Source organism: Tachysurus vachellii, chromosome 4 (genome assembly GCF_030014155.1).
Source record: "Tachysurus vachellii isolate PV-2020 chromosome 4, HZAU_Pvac_v1, whole genome shotgun sequence".
NCBI lineage: Eukaryota > Metazoa > Chordata > Actinopteri > Siluriformes > Bagridae > Tachysurus > Tachysurus vachellii.
The window spans coordinates 722,646-724,846 of NC_083463.1; the positions used below are offsets into that span (position 1 = coordinate 722,646).

Genomic DNA, 2,201 nt, shown 5'->3' on the forward strand with positions numbered 1-2,201 from the left:
TATAAAGAAGAGGCTCACCAGCTTTATGTAACACTTCTTTCAGTAATTTAGTTGGAATGGGGTCTAATGAACAAGTTGTTGGTTTAGCTGTAGTAATAAGTTTATCTAACTCTTCCTGTCCTGTACTTCTAAAGCACTGTAGTTGTGAGTCTAGAGCCTTAGGTGAGACTGGGTCACTAGAAGCTCTCATATGTTGATACTTTCAATTTTAGTGAATGAGTGAAGAATCTCATGAAGTCCTCTGTTATGTAATAGTGTGTTCAGATCTCTGGGTTTGTGTTAATCTAGTCACTGTGTTAAATAAAAACCTGGGATTGTTCTGGTTATTTTCTATGAGTTTGCTCAGGTGCTCAGAGCCTTAACAGCTTTTAGAGCCTGTCTATAGCTGGACATAATGTCCTTATACACAATTCTAAAAACCTCTAATTTAGTTTTTCTCCACTTTGGCTCGAGGTTACAGGTTGTTTCTCTCTTGAGGGTGTGAGTATGACTATTATACCATGGTGCTGGTGTTTTATCTCTAACCTTCTGTAATCTGATGGGACAACAGTGTCTAATGTGCTAGTGAATATAGTGTCTATGCTGTTAGTCATTACATCTAGATGGTTTGTGTTTAAGGGTTCAGTAAGAAGTCCAGACAGATCAGGCAGGTTATTAGTGAATCTGTCTTTAGTGGTCAGAATAATAGTTCTACCGAGTCAATAACGTGGTGAGACACAGTTAGTCTGTTCTACAGGTAGTGTGTACAGTATGAGGTAATGGTCTGTGATGTCATCACTTTGGGGTATGATATCTATATCAGTGGCATCTATTTTGTGTGATATTATTAAGTCTAGCATATGATTAAGATGATGTGTTGCTCTAGTGATGTTTTGTTTAAGCCCAAATGAGTTTAGTAGGTCCATAAGTGTGAGTCCTAAAGCATCGTTTGTGTCGTCAATGTGAATGTTAAAATCTCCTACAATTAACGCTTTATCAAAGTTAACCAATAGGTCTGAAAGAAAATCTGCGAATTCTCTAAGAAAATCGGTGTAGGACCCTGGGGGTCTGTACACGGTTGCTAGAGCAAGAGACATCAGGGATTTTTTTGTGTGCATGTGTGAGAGTGTAACATTAAGGACAAGCACTTCAAAAGAATTAAATCTATACTGTGTTCTCTGGGTAACAGGAAGGTAATCACTAAAGATAGTGACAACACCACCTCCACCACCAGTCTGACAAGGCTCATGCTTATAGATATATCCTGATGGTGTAGACTCATTTAGACCGATGTAGTCATTTGGTTTAATCCCAGTTTCAGTAAGACAGACTGCAGTAAGGATGTTGTCTGAGATGATTTAAAGTGCTTTGTGATCTAATGTTCAGAAGCCCGAACTTTAGGAACTGTTTTTGTTTCTTTGGCATTTTTCTGGTATGATTGCAGTAAGATTATTTTGAGAATTTCTCACGTATTTATTTTTTGATCTCACTACTCGGGGAACAGACACAGTTTCTATCGGATGAGCTATGTGTGCATTTGTGTCAGTGTGTTGAGGTGAAGTATGGCTATTAAAATTTTGGATTTAAAGCGTAGTTTACTGGTCAGAGGGTGTGCAGAGCCCTGGAGATGTGGTCCGAGAGGATCTCTGCTCCAACTCTGCTGGGGTGCAGGCCATCAGCACGGAAGGCCGCGAGGCACTAGATGATAATGTGCATTTGGTCAGATGTATAGTGCACAATATTATGGGATGTATTATGTGTACGTCTGACTAAAGAGATGAGTTTTTAATCTACATTTAAACTGGGAAAGTGTGTCTGAGCCCCGAACACTATCAGGAAGACTATTATAGAGTTTGGGAGCTAAATAAGAAAACCTAGATTATATATCACAGTGTGATCATGGATGATGTTCTCGCTTCCATTCTTCATTAAAATGCCATGACATTCCTTTTCATTGTGTGAAGTATTTTAAGTTAATTTTAAGTTTAAATGTTACCTGTTAATTTCAGCCTCCATGAACAGGTTTTTAATGAGTAAAAATAAACAAGAACAGTTCTTACTGTTTGCTGTTTCTCATAGAACTAGAACTTCACCTAGATCTTTGTCTGTTTATCAGATTCAGACACTGCACATACATATATTACCTGCTCTGTGCATCTTATTATTCAGCTTTTATATGGAAATGTCTGACAACTGTTTGCTGCATAAAACTCTAAATACTA

At 38.0% G+C, this 2,201-nt stretch overlaps 1 pseudogene; it reads right to left on the reverse strand.

The window, feature by feature from the left end:
- Positions 1-486: 486 nt before the first annotated feature.
- On the reverse strand, positions 487-1,368 carry LOC132844060 (uncharacterized; annotated as a pseudogene).
- Positions 1,369-2,201: the final 833 nt, after the last annotated feature.